Here is an 18,440-nt window from a genome sequence, read left to right as displayed (position 1 = left end):
AGAAGAATGCTCCCTATATACCATGCTTCTCACCCTTCTGTTATCTTTTTATAACTAAGAGAGAGAGAGAGAGAGAGAGAGAGAGAGAGAGAGAGAGAGCTTCCCTCCGACTCTCCTCCCCAGCATACAATCAAAGCTCGCCTACCTTGAGCCAATATTGACAACCACTCCTGGGAAAGAGGATGGTGAGACTAGGATCACTCTAATCTCACTCTCTACGATCACTCTAATCTCAATCTCTACGATTACTCTAATCTCACTCTCTCCGATCACTCTAATCTCACTCTCTACGATCACTCTAACTCTCTAGGATCATTCTAATCTCACTCTCTAGGATCACTCTAATCTTACTCACTAGGATCACTATAAATTTACTCTCTAGGATCAGTCTCTATTCTCATTTTAAGCTCACTCCAAGATCACTTTTTTTTAAAATTCTCTCTCTCTCTCTCTCTCTCTCTCTCTCTCTCTCTCTCTCTCTCTCTCTCTCTCGACTGAGCATAGTTTCAATCTAAGCTCACTCTAAACTCACCCTAAGCTCAATATAAACTCTAATCTGGCTCTGATCTCACTCTAAGCTCACACTACCTCTGGCGGGACTTGGCTGAGCATAGTTTCAATCTAAGCTCACTCAAAATTCACGCTAAGCTCAATATAAACTCTAATTTGGCTCTGATCTCACTCTAAGCTCACACAAACTCCTGCGAGTCTTGGCTCAAAGGTTCTGCTATTAAGTTCCTTGGAGTGTGTTTACTTTCTTGTTTATATTATTTTTTTGAGAAAGATTTTACTGACAAATAAAAAAGAAGGAGGAGGAGGAGGAGGAGGAGGAATACGGACGTGTTGTGGAAGGAGAAGAAACACACACACACACACACACACACACACACACACACACACACACACACACACACACACACACACAACCTTTTCTTGAGGATATGAAACAGTTCGAGAGCACTTGTAAAAATTCTTCTGCTTTGTTGTCAGTGTTTCAGAGAGAGAGAGAGAGAGAGAGAGAGAGAGAGAGAGAGATACAGCCTGTGTTTGGTGTAACTGATTTTTACTAGACTTTGCAACTTTACTGGCAGCTCTCTCTCTCTCTCTCTCTCTCTCTCTCTCTCTCTCTCTCTCTCTCTCTCTCGCCGCATGTGCACAACCATGTATGTACACATGTAAACATTATGCACGTGTACACCAAACCTCCAGTACAATTTTTGCACCCTTCTGATCCCGTCACAAAATATCTTTCGGAAATTTCATCACTATTTTTTTATGACGAAAATTTTTTAAACCTTCGCACACTCAAAAAAAAAAAAAAAAAAAAAAGAGAGAGAGAGAGAAAAAAACTCTTCCTTTGTGTTCCGATCCGGTTCATTGTATTTAAATTCTTTCCTCTGTGCATCGATTTTTTTTTTCTTTTATGGACTTCATTGCATTTATTTATTTACTTATTCATTTTTTGTTCTTTTAGCATAATATGAAGTGAATGGCTTTGAGAGACGCGGGGGTGAAAAGGGGAAAGAGTACAATCATAGACTTATTTGAGAGAGAGAGAGAGAGAGAGAGAGAGAGCTTTCGCGATAAACAGGCAAGAACTTACGCTGGAGGTTGTGTATTTTTATCATGCTCTTCTCTAATGAGGTGTTTGTCTGTCTGTCTGTCTGTCTGTCTGTCTCTGTCTCTCTCTCTCTCTCTCTCGTCCTCGCCACAATCAATAATCGCATGTTTTTCCTCTTGTATTTCCGGCTATTGTTTTCCGGTTTTGTCTCTCTCTCTCTCTCTCTCTCTCTCTCTCTCTCTCTCGTCCTCGCCACAATTAATAATCGCATGTTTTTCCTCTTGTATTTCCGGGTATTGTCTTCGGGTTTTGTTAATGGCTAAGGGCACGTCTCAGAGGAGCTTTCCCCTCGTGAAGACGTGCTTGCAAGACAGAGGCGGTATTCACGTAGCTCCTTGAATCCACATTTATAAACATTCGCGTCGCAATTTGTGTTTAGGGCAGTTTTATTACTTATATTTTCCTTGAGGCTGTAATTATTAACATTTTCAAGCGTAACCTGAGCATAAGGGTGCAAATTTATAAACATTTTCAAGGGTAATTTGTGTTTAGAGGTCCTTTTTATTTTTATTTTTCATGCGGCTATAATTATAAACATTTTCGGGCGTGATACGTTCTTGAGGCTGCATATTTATAAACATTTTCAAGCATAATTTGTGGATATGGCTAATATTTTTTTACCTTTATTTCCAATGCAGGTAAAATTATAAACGTTTTCAAGGTTTGTTTGTGCTTAAGGCTGCTTCTTTTTATTATTATTATTATTATTATTATTATTATTATTATTACTATTATTATTATGATTATGATTATGATGATGATGATGATGATGATTTTTTATTACTATTATTATTATTATCATTCGTTCATACAGTTCCGCTACCCCGTCTGCTTTCATCCAACGGAACTGGATCACTCACAGAACTTGATTAGGAAGTCATGATTACCTGAATTTCAATGAGTCTTGAAAGGTAAGAGCCAGACAGGTGAGATTTAAGAAACGGATCACGTAATTTGCGTATTATAAAGGGTGTTTTAAGACTGGGTTGGGTTAGTGTGGTTTGGGTATGGTAAGGCTGTGTGTGTGTGTGTGTGTGTGTGTGTGTGTGTGTGTGTGTGTGTGTGTGTGTGTGTGTGTGTGTGTGTGTGTGTGTGTGTGTGTGTGTGTCACTATCAACACCCACACACTCCTACTTCAGATCAACAAAGGCTCTAGTAGGATGAGAGGGGAAGGGATTACTCTCTCTCTCTCTCTCTCTCTCTCTTTCTCTCTCAACAAAACAATGGAAGAATTTCTCTTATTTATGGTGGTGGAGTTTTATGTGACGTTTACAAAAAGGAACAGCAACAAAAATAACAATAACAGCAACAGCAAGAGCAACAATGACTGTCACTATCACTGCCATTGTCCTCCTCCTCCTCCTCCTCCTCATCATCATCATCATCATCATCATTACCACCACCACCATCATCAATATCATCAACAACAACCACAACAACAACAGTAATAATAATAATAATAATAATGCCATAAATAATTACTCCCCTTGCTTCCCCCACCCCCCACCCCACCAGCATCTTTGAGAAGCGAAGACGAGAGAGTTGGCAAGTTTTTTAATACAGAAGTTTTTCACGACTTGTGCCTCTCCTCTTCCACTTCGCCTCCCTACAAGCGTTTGGGGCCTCACCTGACGAAGCGGGGGGAGGGGGAGGGAGAGAATTCAGGTGGGGAAACGTGGGGGGAGAGGGGGAGGGAATAGAGATCGTAGGGAAAGGGAAAAAGAGGGGAAACAGAAATACAGTTAGATGTTAAAGTTAGGTTGCATATTATCACCCATCTCAGTCTACCACGTCCCATTTATGCATCTGTTAATCGAACTATGAAACGGAAGCAGAGGAGAATTAAGGACACTACTTTTTGACTGTACTGTACATGGAAATACAGAGACAACAGTTCGCCAAGTGGAAAGAGGTTGGGAGGGAGAAAGAGACACAGGAAAGATCTTAAAAGAGTTCTCTGTTTCCTCTAAACGGGCAACGCAGAGACCATTTTCAGAGAGTTAGAGAAAATACAGAATTCAGGCTCTTCTCTGTAACTCTCCCCCAAACCCATCATCTACACTTCGTCCAATTTTCCACTAATTACTTCTCACGTTTATCTGCTGGCTAATCTTAACCTGATAATTATAAACTTAACTCAGTCGCTAAAACAGGATAGAATTATTATGATTTTGACCATCTGCCACAACAGTAATTTTTTTTTCCCCTACAAATTTGCCATACCATTTTCTCCATTTTCTTCCTTCTAATATTTGCTGGAAGGTTTGGTGGGGATGGGAAAGCCTTATCTTTTGTTCCATTTAATTCATCCTCGTACTGTTCATCATCATCATCATCATCATCATCATCATCATAATCATCATCATCATCATCAGTCATTCCTACCTCCTAAGAACACAAAAAAAAGTAAGACAATAGGTTAACTACAGTTTAATCCAACCACCACAACTACCAGTCAACCAATACTACAACTACAGTACACACTACACTTTTAATCCCAAAACCACAACCACCACAACTACCAGTCAACCACAACCACAACCACAACTACCTCACCACACAAACTTCTCCCCCTGTTAGTTTTGAGGCCGGGCTGCCTAACAAGGGAAACACTGCACTGTAAGTTGTGTGTGTGTGTGTGTGTGTGTGTGTGTGTGTGTGTGTGTGTGTGTGTGTGTGTGTGTGTGTGTGTGTGTGTGTGTGTGTGTGTGTGTGTGTGTGTGTGTGTGTGTGTGTGTGTGTGTGTGTGTGTGTGTGTGTGTGTGTCAGTCAGCTTTGAGATATTTTGTACGTGTTTGTGTGAATATTTGTGTTTGTCATATTTCCTGTGTGTACCATGTATGACACTGAACATAGCCAAGAATCCTGTGAAGCGGCTAAGATGGGAAGACAGCAGGAAAGAAGGTTGATAAGGAGTCACTAAGGAAATAAAAAACAAAATACAATAATCCTTGTGTTCCTTCTTCTCCTCTTCCTTCAATCCCCTTGCTTCTCATTTTTCTTTTTTTTTTTAGACCACTCCTCCTACTTCTCACCTCTTCTAATTTCACAGACCCTTCCACCTTCCCTTCTTCTCGTCTCCCCCCCCCCTTTACCCCCCTTTCCCTTCCTCCCATCTCCTTTATTCGTCCCCCAACCTCCCACTTTTCAGTTCCCCCTCTATGCCCCCAACACTTCACATCCTCCTCCACTCCCCTCCCCAATACCTCTTCGCCCCCACTCTTTCTCCTGCTCCTCTTCCTCTTCCTCCTCCTCCAGCACTTCACCACCTCAATCATACTGTGCTCCTCCTTTCCCTTTTGCCATCATTTCCCACGACCCCCCACCCGCTCTCTCCGCGGCCTCTTTTTGTTAGAATTTTTTACATTAATTTCTGTTGCTAATATTGCCTCAGAAAATTCATCATTCGAGCATCAATCTTCATCACTCCAGTTTTTCTTCCCTCTCTCTCTCTCTCTCTCTCTCTCTCTCTCCCTCTCTCTCTCGCTCGCTCGCTCGCTCGCTCTTCATCAACCCTTTCAATATGCCCTCACCTGAATAAAATCGTCTGGAAGCAGCACCAAGAAGGAAATAACATCATCTGAAAGAAGTACTTAAAGACGAATTTGTCTTGAGATGGGACGAGGCCGAGGCGGTTGGCTGGACAGAGCCTTAACAAATCCCTTATTCCCACGAGACACCTAAGGAGCTAATCTCTCTCTCTCTCTCTCTCTCTCTCTCACGCCTTTAATACCTTCATTTACTTTCTCTTACTCGCTCTGCTCCTTCCTTACTTATTCTGTTTCTGTCTACTTTCTCCACTTTCTCCTTTCTCTCACACTCTCCTTTTCTTCTCCTCTTTCCACTTTCCCTTCTCCCCTTCTACATCCTCCCTTGCCTCTCCCATTCCTTCCTTATTTAATCTCTTCGTTATCCTCCTTTCCTTCCTTCCCTCCTTCCTCCTACTCATCAGCTGTCCATGTTCCTTCCTCCTTTAGCACCCTCGTCTTTTTCTCCCCTTCCCTCCTTTCTACCTCTAATTCTTTTTTTTCTCCCCTTCTCCCCATTCCTCCTCCCTCCCTCTCTTATCCAGGCCTCTCCCCCTTCTCCTACAAGCCATTTCAATTAACACTAAATCTGACTCCTACCCCTTACCCCCATTTCCCTCCCCTCTCCCCTCCCCCCTACCCACCTGCACACTGGACAAGCCCCCTCCCCTCCCTTTCCCTCCCCTATTATTCCTCTGTCTAAAGTACTCCCCCTTCTGCTATTCTCCCTCCTCTACCCAGATCCTCCCAGCCCTCTCTCCTTCCCTTCTCTTCCATCTTTTCCTTCGCTACCCCTTTATTTTATACCTTTCCTCATTCCCCCCTATCCTTTCCTTACCCATCCTCTATTTCTCCTCTCCTCCCCCTTTCCCCTACCTTCCCCCTTGTCACACACACATCCCATTCCTTCCTCTCCTCTCCTCCTCGTCCCTCCCTCCCCTTCCTTTACCTATTTATCCCTCCGTTTAAAAATTCCCATCCACCCGAGACCCCCTCCTCTCTCCCCCAACCTCTGCACTACTTTACACCCCTACTCCACCCCCTCTTCACCCTCGCCTTCCTCTCTACAACAATAATTTTCGCTACATCAGACTGGACATTAAAAAAAAAAAAATAATAATAAGTAGGAAAGAAGACGCCATTACACTACTACAACTCACACTACCACACCTCACACTGTCACACCTCACACTACCACACCTTCATCTCAACCATTCCCTTTCCTTATAAGAACATATGAAGAGAGGATAACTGCAGCAGGCTGGCAGCTCCTAGGAGAGTAACTGAACAGAACAAAGGAGAGCAAAGAAGAAGGCTATATCCTCTATCCTTACGTCCCTCTGTTCTCTATCCCAGCCTCACATCTACTCCTTCTATCCCACCCTCAGGTTCCAGTCATCCCCCTACGTGTCGCCTCCATACTAGCCTTTTTACCGTATCCCATTTCCTCAATTATCTCTTTCTTTCCATCAGCCTATCCTCAGTCCCTATTTCACCATTTTCAGTATTTTCGCAACGTTTAAATCATTCCCTCCCCTCCCTCCCCATCTCCCCAGTTCTCCTGCCTCCCCTCCTCTCCCAACGTCCAGCCTCCCCTCCCCTCCCCTCCTCTCCCCAACACGCCAACCATTCTCCCCTCCCTCTTTTTTTTCCACCTCCTCAGTGTCCCCTTCAAGACAGGCCGTGCAATACTGTGAGGTTGCTGGTTGCCTGGCGATGATGTTAGTGCAACTGCAAGAACAGGAATGTGGAGGGGGTGTGGAGAGGTGTGGAGGGGAGGGGAGTACGTGGAGGGGGAACCTGAGGGGAGCAGAGGGTATGGAGAAGGGTGGAGAGAAGGATGGAGAAGAGGTATGTGGAGGGGGAGGGAGATGTGTGTGTGTGTGTGTGTGTGTGTGTGTGTGTGTGTGTGTGTGTGTGTGTGTGTGTGTGTGTGTGTGTGTGTGTGTGTGTGTGTGTGTGTGTGTGTGTGTGTGTGTGTGTGTGTTGAGAGGGAAAGTTGGCGCAAGAAAGGGGAATGGAAGAGGGAAAAACAGTGATGATAGTGGCGTGGCGATGGCAGAGGAGAGTGAGGGAAGAAGATTGAGGCTGGGAAAAAGTTGAGAGAGAGAGAGAGAGAGAGAGAGAGAGAGAGAGAGAGAGAGAGAGAGAGAGAGAGAGAGAGAGAGAACATGACCAAAAAGAAAGTGAAAAAAAAAAGAGAAAAATTAAAAGGAGAAAGAGGGAGTAATAATAATAAGAAAAGGATAGTGAACGAAAAAGAATTAAAACGAAGGTGAAAAGAAAATGAACAAAATATAATGAGAAAAACGAAAAGGAAGGAAAAGGGGGGAAAAAGAGAGAGGGAAGGAGGGGAAAATGTGATTATATAAAGAAGGGGAAAAGGAGAGAAGAAGGGGAGGAAAAAGATGATCAATAGGGGAATGGAAAGAGGTGGAAAGTGTGATGGTGACGTGAGAATGATAGGGGAAAGAGGGGAGAAAGATGAGTGGAGGGGGAGAGGGGAGAAGGAGGGGAGAACGGCGAGTAGAGGGGAAGAGGGGAGAAATATGAGTAGAGGGGAAAATAGGGGAGAGAGAAATGCAAGTAGGAAAGGAAAAAGGAATAGGCATAAAAAAAAAGATGTTGAGATAAAAAGAGGATGGAAAAGAGAGGGAAAAAGAGAAGGGAAAAGAGGGATAAATATAAGAGCACAGAGAAAGCAGACTGTAAAACTAAAGAGGAAAACAGAGGGAAAGAGAGGGACAAAAGAGAGGAGAAAGAATTGGGGGAAAGAGAGGGGAAGAGTGAGGGGAAGAAAGGAGAAGAGAGAGGAAAGGAGAGGGGAAAGAGAAGGGAATGAAACAGGGAATGATACGTGCACAGCCCTTGCACTCTTAGCTCTGTTCCTGCTTGCTTTTCTTTGTATTCCTTTGAACTCCTTTGTATCACCTCATACACCCTCATATACCCTCACACACCCTCACACCACCTCATACACCCTCACACCATCTCATACACCCTCACACTCACCATATACAGACACATACAACCTCATACAACCCCTACACAACCTCATACAACCGCAATACAACCTCATACAGCCTAATACAACAATGACACACTCTCCCACAACAACCTCACACACACACAGAATCCTCCCCGAAAGCACACAATATCAGTCCAATTTGCAGTTGGTTTTTAGAGGACTGGATCGCTTAGGAAACCACATCAGAGGCCACAAAGAGGGTTCGATCCTGTTTATAATACCTTGTTAGTGTCGATGATCCTATTACCCTACCATCCTTTCACTTTTCATTTATTTATTTATTGCGTTATTAATTTGACAGTAGGGCGATTAGCTTTATTTGGTATGAGAAATGCATCAAGAAAATAAATAAAGCCGGAGAGAGAGAAAAAGAGAGAGAGAGAGAGAGAGAGAGAGAGAGAGAGAGAGAGAGAGAGAGAGAGAGAAATTATAAAAGAAAAAAAACGATAATATCCTTTTTGTATAAGAATGACGAAATCCATGGACGTGCTGTCAAAAAAAATCCTACAAAATATATGCAAAAATCCCCTTTGAAAAAACTTGTAATCCCCTTCAAAAAATAAATCCTCCTTCTAATCCCCCATAAAAAACTAAATCCCTCTGTAATCCCTCTTGAAAAATCTAAATCCCCCTTGTAACCCCCTTAAAAAACCTAAATCCTCTTTTAATCCCCTTTGAAAAATCTAAATCCCCCTTGTTATCCCCTTTGAAAATCTAAATCCCTTGTAATCCCCCTTAAAAACCTAAATTCCTCTTGTAATCCCCCTCTAAAACCTAAATCCCCTTGTAATTCCCTTCAAAAACCAATATCCACTTGTAATCGCTGTTGAAAAATCTAAATTCCCTTGTAATCACCTTTGAAAATCCCTTCGAATCCTGAAACCCCTAGTAAATCCCCTAAAAGAACGCCTAAAACACTAAATCCCCTCTTACTCCCCGTCGAACCCTAGATCCCCTCTAAATCCCCTTTCAGCCCTAAATCCCCTCTTTTTAATCCCCCTTCGAACTCTAAATCCCCTCTTAATCCCCTTACGAACCCTAAATCCCCTCTTAATCCCCCTTCGAACCTTAAATCCCCTCTTAATCTCGCTTCGAACCCTAAAATCCCATCTTAATCCCCCTTCGAAATCGCCGCTCCTCTTGAAATCTAACCCAAACATTCTGGCGTTTATACTTCCCCTTCGATCCTCCTCCCAATACCCTAATCCCACTTGCCGTAGAGGATCCAACACCTTATCGTAATGGCCCGATCCCTTATCTACGAATCTGTTATCTAGACCATTTCCGGCTCGATTCCCCCCCCCCTCAGTCCCTTCTGTTTCAAAACGATCAGAATCAGTGTTATCCTTCTCTCTCTCTCTCTCTCTCTCTCTCTCTCTCTCTCTCTCTCTGTAGTATTTTGCCCTCATTCAGTATTAGCCTGGCAGCGTATTTCATCCCCTCTCCCCCTCCACCTCCCTCCCCCCACCCCTCCTCTTCTCCCTCCCCTCCCCCTCCCTCTTATCTTTTTATTATTATTTTTGGCAAGGGGACTGCACTGATAACAAACCTGGATATTTTGCCTTATTTCCCCTCCCCCAGCTCCCCCACACCTTTTATTGGGGGGGGTGGAGGGAGAGGGGGGGCATAGGTTATTGTATTTTGTTTTATTTTTCAATCAACATTTAGCCAGCCATGTTATCATCACCACCTCTCCCCCTTCTTTTCTACTCCCCTCCCCTTTCGTCCCTTCCCCTTTCGCCCCTTCCCCTTTCGCCCCCTCTCCTTTCGTCCCCCCCTCCCATTTTGGGGAGGAAGGGAGGGAGGGAGGGGGCAGACTGATAAAAACTAGGATATTCTGTTTTATCATCATTCACCATAATAGTCGAAAATATTATCCCTCTCTCTCTCTCTCTCTCTCTCTCTCACACACCTCTCTCGTCCCCCTCTTTTTTTCCTGCTCACCCCCCTCCCTTTCCCCCCCTCTCCCGTCTCATTTCTGGAGGGAGGGGGGATACGGGCATTGATAAGAGCCTGGTTATTTTCCCCCATTTTCATTCAATATTTGGCCAACCGATATCCAGAAATTTATTAATATTCGCAAAAGCCCCGATTACGTCCAAATGATTGATAGTTGTGCCGTGAGAGAGAGAGAGAGAGAGAGAGAGAGAGAGAGAGAGAGAGAGAGAGAGAGAGAGAGAGAGAGTTCTCCTGTAAACCCTTGTAATTTAAGTAGAAACAACAAACAGAATTCCCACCCAAACGAACGACATAACCATCCACTCATCACATAAACCTCTCCAAATCCACGACACACACCCGTAGGAATTATCAGCGGCAATCTTTACATTATGGCGCGAATTCTTAAACTTTTGAAAATCTTTTAAATTATGGTGCGGAATCTCGACAACTAAAAAACAAAAAAAGAAAATCCGTAAAATATGTTGCAAATTCCGATAGATTGTGAGTTGTAAGAGCGACCTCCTTGACTGAGTGTTAATCCTTGAGGAGATAAGAGATAAGAAATGGAGATTAAGTTTTAAAGTTGGGAGACTCACTGTTATATATTTTTTTCCTTTTCTTGGGTTTACGTGTCAGTGATAAAATGGCGACTGAGTGAGAGAGAGAGAGAGAGAGAGAGAGAGAGAGAGAGAGAGAGAGAGAGAGAGAGAGAGAATTTTGTCCTACACAGCCTTCACTACAAAGGTCTTACTTGAGTCTGGCTATGAGGGTCTGTCTGTCGTATCTGTGTGGTGGAATCAAGGAAGTGGTATAATGAATAACGATATAAATATATCTATAGGTTAAAGCACTACATCACTATCTCCCATGTGGTCTAGTGGCTAGGATACCTGGCTTTCACCCAGGAGGCCCGGGTTCGATTCCCGGCATGGGAAGATGTTTTGATGGGAATAAAGGCTGCATAGCATGTCGACCTCATCGCTTAGACTACCAGATGAATGTCTTACCTTTTTAGTGACGTTCCTGTTTGTAACACACACACACACACACACACACACACACACACACACATACATACATACATCACACACACATACATACATTATATATCTATCTATCTATCTATCTATCTATATATATATATATATTATATATATATATATATATATATATATATATATATATATATATATATATATATATATATATATACAGTATATAAAGAGTGAGAGGGTCGGTATGGTGGATAAAGCAAGGGCACAACTAAACCCAACAAAACCCCACCACCGTCCGTCCACAGTTTAATTGCCCCTTCCCACAGACCGCCATTTTTAAACCCCTCCTGTTCACAATTAACTCCGCTTTACATACATACATCCACATGACAGACACACACAGCGTTTTTTATACCTCCACCGTGTACTCTGTTCATTTTTTGTGACTGTCGGTTGAGCTAAATGTTGTGTGTGCAAATGTGGGCCTAATGAAGAGTGTATTTTGCAGGGCGGACCAAATCACGTAATGGCAGTGGCCCGGCCCTCCTAGATTGGGTGCAGGTGATTGTGTTTGCCGTGGTGTGGTGGCTGTGTGATTGGTCGGGGATGAAGAGGGAAGGGAGGGAGAGAGTGGGAAAGGGAAGGAGAGATAAAGGGGAAAAGATAGGGAGGGAGAGAGGGGGAAAGGGAGGGAGGAAGAGAGGGAGAGTTTGTCTTGCGTCCCTGGCTACTCCAATTAGCGTCACTGTAATTGGGAGTTTTAACAGTGTACTCTTATATCGTGCAGTACCCGCGTCGACAACAGATGTTATTACATGACTTTGAGAGCACAAGGAAGAGAGGCATATTTAAGGGATGCAGAGAAAGGGGAAGATTGGGGAATAAACCACTTATTTGCAGATGATAGAGACCTGATCACAGAGTTTGGCTGAGTTTGTGAAAGTACGAGGTAGTGAGAGATAGCAACAAAAAGTAATGAGGTCAAATATAACGGGGAGACAGCGTAAAATTATTTCCGAGTAAGTCTGCATGGGGAGGAAATGGAGGAAGTTAAGTGTTTTAAGTATTTGTGGATAGAAATTGCAGTACAAGGAACTCAGGGACCTTATGTAAATTGTAAGATGGGAGAGTGGACAATAGAGTTAGGGGCGCTTAGAAGTGCATGTAAGGAAATATTGGTGTCTGTCCAGGTGAAGATGGGGACATATGAAGGGATAATTACTGCTGTGTGGATTAGAGGTGAGGGCAGAAATACTAGGGACCAAAGCAGGATGAAGTGCTGGAAACGCAGTATCTAGGCTTGTATGTGGGATGAGATGGTTTGATGAGACAGAGTGACACTGTGGAAAAGTTGTGGCAGAAGACGTACTGTACTGAAAAATGGATGACCAAGGTACATTAAAGTGGTTTGGCCATATGGAGGGAATTAAAGGCAAGATATTTATAAAGGGGTAAAGATCAGAAGTGGATGGAAGGAGAGAAAGGGGAGGCCATGGAAAATGTTGCGGGATTGTGTGCGGAGAGATTATGAGTTAGAGAGAGGGGTCTGAGCATTCCGGAGGGCTAGTGGTGTGTATGGAATAAAACGTATTGGAATGAAGTGGTTTATGGGGCAATGATTTCCTGCCAATTATCTATAACAGGTATCAAGCAAAGTGACTGGGGTAGACTGTAAATGGGCGGGGTCTGGTTGTGGATGGTTCAGAACTGCATTCTGTGGATCATTACATATATAACAGATGTAAGAGTGAACATGATTAAATGAGGTTGCTTTCTCCTATTTTCTGGTGTTACCCTTACAGACCAGGTAATAGTGATAATGACGGAAAAAATAACAATAATATCAATATAGTTTTTAGCCAATCCCATTTAATGTACTTCGGATGTATGTTCGTATGAGTCTTCTTCTCGACATTCCATTTGTTGGCTGTGTCTAATGAAACTGTCTATCTATCTGCCCATCTATCAACAGCCAGACGCCCTAATCCCGTAAAGGGTGGCCACAAAAAATCGCCTCACGTCGTCCTGTCCCCTGCCATTTCCATGCCCTTTCCCCAGCTTACACCCCCCTCTCTCACCCACCTCTTCACTCCATCAATCCCATCCTACGAATTACAAACAGACAATCAATGATTATAACACTCACCCTCCCAGTATCTGCCAGCCTCAGCGGGTTTCACAGGGGCTTCCATGGGGCTTCCTCAGTCCAACTATTTTGACTGGAGGTTGGAGTAGGTGGGAGAGGCAGAGCAAGGCGGGTCACCAAAAGATCAGTGACGCCGAACGAATGCCTGAAAATGAAAAAGACCATATATATATATCAAAACCACCACCACCACCATCATCATCATCATCATCATCACCATCATCAACATCACCATCATCATCATCATCATCATCATCATCATTTTTCAGGCACCAAATGACTTGCGCACACACACACACACACACACACACACACACACACACACACACACACACACACACACACACACACACACACTCTGCTCAACAGTCGCCTTATTTTCCGGTGCCTCTTTTTGCGTCATTACCGTAAATCTCGCTTCTCTATTTTTCACCTCATTTCCCTCGGGCTCGTATCGCGTCGGCTTGCGGTGTAAACGTTGCGAATTTGCGAAACGTTTGCGGTCGCCTCTTATACACACCGACCCCCTGAACTTCCCCCACTCCCCTCCCGCCCCCTCCTGATTACCCCCCCTTCTCCACCTCTCCTTTTCCCCATTATAAAGTAAAACATCTTTCCTTCCTTTTTTTTTTTTTCCCTCCACTGCTTTCTTATTATCCTGTGTATCTGTGTAATGTATCTCTCTCTCTCTCTCTCTCTCTCTCTCTCTCTCTCTCTCTTTTCTCCTACCATGTCTACATACTTACCTACCTACCTACCTACCTACCTACCAACCAATGCATCTATACAATCACCCAAGACCTCCAGCCATTTCTCTCCCTTTTCAGTAACATTATTTTTTTTTTTACATTTTTTTAGTTCCTTGTCTTCCTTCTCTAAACACGGGGGAATCGGCGGGGCACTAATTTTTTAGGACCTGTCGTAGTGAAAGGGGGGTAATAACGTTTCCATTCGGCTCCCGGTATAAACGTTGCAGACTGAAACGTTTATGGCCACCTCTTCTTAACGCCTCCTCCTCCTCGTCCCTCCGCCTTCCCCCATTCTCCTCCCTCCACTCTCCTCCCCCCTCCACCTCCTCGTTTCCTCCCTTCTTCCCCCCTCCCCACCCTCCTCCTCCTGATTACAACACTTCTTCCCTCCATTAAAGAGAGATAAATCATTCTCTCTTCCAGTCCTCTTTATGTAACAACTTATCTATTTCTTAATCATTCTATGTTAACTGCGTGTCTCTCTGTCTATCTACCTACCTATCAATCTATCTATCTACCTATCTATCTATCTGTGTGTCTGCCTGTCTATCTACTTATCTACCTGTGTATCTATCTATCTGACCGCCAACTAACATCAGACATAAATCATTCTGGGTTGCTTATTTGATTTCTTTGACCGTCAGGCAGTCTCTCTCTCTCTCTCTCTCTCTCCTCATTTCCAACCCTCATATACCCTCTTCCTTTCCATCTCCCCAACTCCCAAAATTCCTCCACCACCTCTCCCTCAACTCCCTACTCCCTCAACGCCCCTTCTGCTCCCTTCCACTCCCTCTCCCACTCCCCCTCCCACTCCCCCTCCCACTCCCCCTCCCACTACAATAATAACCCCAACAAGGTACTGTAGCATTGGACTTAAAAACTACACACTCTAATTTGGTCTCGTAAAGAAGCCAACATGCTTATCAGAGAGGAGGGGGAGAGGAGCAGGGGGAGAGAGAGAGAGAGAGGAGCAGAGAGAGAGAGAGAGAGAGAGAGAGAGAGAGAGAGAGAGAGAGAGAGAGAGAGAGAGAGAGGAGAGAGACCATAAGTGACAAGGACAAGCAGTACCGCAGCACTTCAAAAGGTCTCACGATCCACACCGAGGAAGTACCACGAAAGAAACTGACAGGTAAACGTTGCTAATTAAATGGTGAAAGAAAAGGACTCACAGGTGCACAAAATCATCAGCACATCAGGTAGGAAGGGGAAAAAGTTACACATCCCTCCATCAGTGGGCATTACATTACACCCCTGGAGAGCAAGTGTATCCAGGTGTATCGAAACTTATGAACGTGGCTGTACACTACCCCCTTCCATTACCCATTCGTCCCTCTATTTCAATCGACAGACATTTCTAACATTAGACTGTTTTCCAGTGTTTTATGTGGCCGAACTGTCTCAAAATATTCCTCTCTGTTATTTCTATCATCATCATCATCATCATCATTCACCTCCTCCTCCTCCTCCTCCACATCAACATCATCATCATCATCATCATCATCATCATCACAATACTATTTCCCAACATAATTTGTACCAGGAAACAGGAAGAGGAAGACATTATAAACAGGAACAACACATCTCCACATCTCATTCTTTCCTTCCATTTGCCCATCAGTTTTTGCAGGTACCTTCAGGGGCAATTTTGAGGAGCTGTAGAGTATTTCAAGACTTCATAATCTCTCTCTCTCTCTCTCTCTCTCTCTCTCAGCATCAACATCCATCCCACATCCTTAGCAAGTCCTTCTCTTTGTCCTCATATCCTTCTGTGTCATTCTAGCAATTTCTGAGGCACGATGGTTGTCCCAGGGCTTTTCGTCTTTCCAAAGCTTTTCATCCTTTGTTCCAGAATGTATGGGACAAGCGAGAGTAGCTGTGGTTTTATTTTTGACTTTACTTTCTTTTTCCACTGCACGTAGTAAAGGGAATGCGAGAACACAGGCAAGAGTGAGGGATGAAAGAAAAAGGAGAGTGAGGGATTTTTGTATGAATAAGTTATGGAGACACACACACACACACACACACACACACACACACACACACACACACACACACACACACACACACACTCACCATCAACAAAATCCAGAGGTTGTGTCCACTCATACTTTTTCTTTTCCAAGTGTCCGACTCTGTGCACAGGCTTAACAACCCGTTCCCTGAGGTTCAGCAATCCTCCTACGTGCCACACTCCACTTTTCCACCTGCTTCTCACAGCGTCCGCCACAACAATTATTTAAAGAGCGGGGTAAGTCTATAACAAACCTGGATGCTGTTTTTTTTTCTATTTTCCGCTTGGGCAAGAGAGAGAGAGAGAGAGAGAGAGAGAGAGAGAGAGAGAGAGAGAGAGAGAGAGAGAGAGAAAGAGAGAGAGAGAGAGAGTGCCTTTCATCTCTAAGCATCCAAGTCGTCTTAAACTTATTCTTGTGATCTGTCAAAGGCGCATTATTCTCCTTGCAAAATCAGCTTCTCAGAGACTGGGTGTGTTAAACCGACCCTGTGCTACGTTTTTTATTATGCTCCCTTGATGACTTTGTAAATGGGGTCTTATTCGCCTATATGTGGGGTGCAACTCCTACTTAAATACTCCCTCCTACTTAAATGCTCCCTCCTACTTAAGTTTATCTCCTTCTTAAATGCCCCTCCTACTGCAATGCTCCCTCCTACTTAAATGCTCCTCCTACTTCAATGCTCCCTCCTACTTACATATTCCCTTTTACTTAAATCCCTCCTCCAACTTAAATGCTCCCTCCTACTTAAATTTCTCTCCTGCTTAAATGCTCCCTCCTATTTAAATGTCCCCCTCCCCCCTCCCCCCCACCCGGATAATAGTGCGGTAAGGGGTTAAGCTGTAATGCATACCCTGAGGGGGTCGGGGAGGGAGAAGAGTGTGAAGTGGGAGGTGAAAAATGTCTTACTTTCTTCCTCCTATTTGTGTGTGTGTGTGTGTGTGTGTGTGTGTGTGTGTGTGTGTGTGTGTGTGTGTGTGTGTGTGTGTGTGTGTGTGTGTGTGTGTGTGTGTGTGTGTGTTTTATTCCAGTCTCGAAAGGTGTTCCTGGAAGGCATTATAATATCGTTGTACTCTGCATATCCCCCCTTTTTACGTGCCATCCACAGGTGTATCAGTGTAATTTGCACCTGTCTCTATAACCCGCTGAGAAAGGTCATCATTAGTGTACCTGGAACACCTTAGGATTCCCTCCGCCAATAAGAGCGTCGGAAAAAAAAAAAATAGACGAACGTGTTACTTTTGTGGTGTAGATACGTTCGTGGTGAGTTAAGTGGCCCTTTTTTTTTTTTATCCAGGAAGAAGGAACCAAAGGCTGAAAACATGCAAAAAGTTATCATATCCAGAAAAAAGTTAATTAAAAAAACTCAAGGTCCAATCATTTCGAGATGCCGGGACACATTTCACATAACCCCATCAGCCCAAGGACATGTTTATTCTCGCTACCACCAGACGATTTTATTCAGCTAATGAAAGCTATATGCCTAATTGTTGCAGCTGGAAATCCCTCTTAAAGTGAATAATACAATCTCGAGGGAACAGCAGCAATGGTAAAGAAAGAACATGGGAGAAACCAAATTTATCTATCAGTCTGACCTACCTGGAAATAAAACCTGGGTTTTTCCATTTGTGGGTTCGATGTGCTAACCATTACACCACCGCCTCCCCATGTGTAGGTGGAAGCACTGAAGTCGAGAAGGGCAGGGAGGGTAAGGGTTGCAGGGGTCTGGGTAGGGAAGAGGAGGAGGTAGGATAGAGGAGGGGTGGGTGAGTGAAGGATGGGGGGAAGAGGGGCATACTGCAGTGGAGGGGGGGGGGTGTCAAGACAGAAGGAAAGTAGGAGATGAAGTAAGGAGGGAAAGGGGTACAGGAGGAGTGAAGTTTAAAGTGAGGGGGGGGATCGAATACGGTAGTGGGGAATGGGGACCTGAAGCAGGGGAGGGGGAAGGCCAGGGGAGGGATGGAGGTCTGAAATGAGGTGGGGTTAGGGGGGAGGAGTGTAAGTATGGGGGCGTGGTGATGGAGGTGACGGTAATGGCAGAGGTGGCAAGGCGAGAAGGGGGCAGGAGGGTCATAACAATCAAGTCCCCCTTCATTTTAGCCGCGTCGCAATCGGGAAGGCAAACCAGGCGAAACGACTTGCTTCGGAGCTTCGACCTGATCCGAATCCTTGGCACTGAAGACTGTAATCTCGTTGGTTTTGTGGCTTTCGTAACATCTCTTTCTCTGTGATTTATTTTGCATTTTACACCTTGATAATTCTCTTGTTTGTCACTGATGCAAACTATGTCGATGTTAAAATGGCAAATACACTACACGATAATGGTAGGGTGTATTAAGCAAAATAAATTCCTACTTAAAATATGCTATGAAGTCTACTGTGCCAACCAGAAAACTGATCTGGGTGTCTCGGTTCAATTCCCTG

The 18,440-nt window shown here is 44.1% G+C and overlaps 1 non-coding gene across 1 annotated transcript; it reads left to right on the top strand.

Moving 5' to 3' along the window:
• The first annotated feature begins 10,980 nt into the window (after positions 1 to 10,980).
• TRNAE-UUC (transfer RNA glutamic acid (anticodon UUC)) lies at positions 10,981 to 11,052 on the top strand. The gene has a single exon. It is a non-coding gene; the product is annotated as a tRNA-Glu (tRNA).
• Positions 11,053 to 18,440: the final 7,388 nt, after the last annotated feature.

The sequence above is a fragment of the Coenobita brevimanus genome, chromosome 91 (genome assembly GCF_032717465.1).
Source record: "Coenobita brevimanus isolate Jiangsu-jjx chromosome 91, ASM3271746v2, whole genome shotgun sequence".
Taxonomy (NCBI): domain Eukaryota; kingdom Metazoa; phylum Arthropoda; class Malacostraca; order Decapoda; family Coenobitidae; genus Coenobita; species Coenobita brevimanus.
Note: the sequence above shows the minus strand (reverse complement) of the source record. Positions and strands in the feature narration are given on the sequence as shown.